Below are 420 nucleotides of genomic sequence, written 5' to 3' on the forward strand. Positions count from 1 at the left end.
TCCATCGGGATTTATTATCTTATAATTGTGATGAATAAATATCGCTTTATATACATTTCGATTATTTAATCTGTATCAAGTACATATACATGCTTTAAGAATGATTTTGTCGTGGCTATCACATGATCACTTAAACAAAAATCCTCAAAAGAAGAAACCCTCGGATTTATACTTTATTATTGTGGCCTTTGTACAGCATGTGCATTCGTTAGACTGAAGTCACATGCCTAAATCTTCGGTCTGCTATGACGACATTACACTTAAACTCTGAAAGGGGTTATACGTTAAAAATGTTATTTTCCTTTTACCATTTCTACGCTTTTAATCTTTGGGCTCTAGAGAATTAGAAGAGTACTAAAACATTCGAAATAAAAGAAAAGAAATATACATGTCGAAAATAAGAAACGTAATAAATTATCC

This window comes from Penaeus monodon, chromosome 23 (genome assembly GCF_015228065.2).
Source record: "Penaeus monodon isolate SGIC_2016 chromosome 23, NSTDA_Pmon_1, whole genome shotgun sequence".
Lineage (NCBI taxonomy): Eukaryota > Metazoa > Arthropoda > Malacostraca > Decapoda > Penaeidae > Penaeus > Penaeus monodon.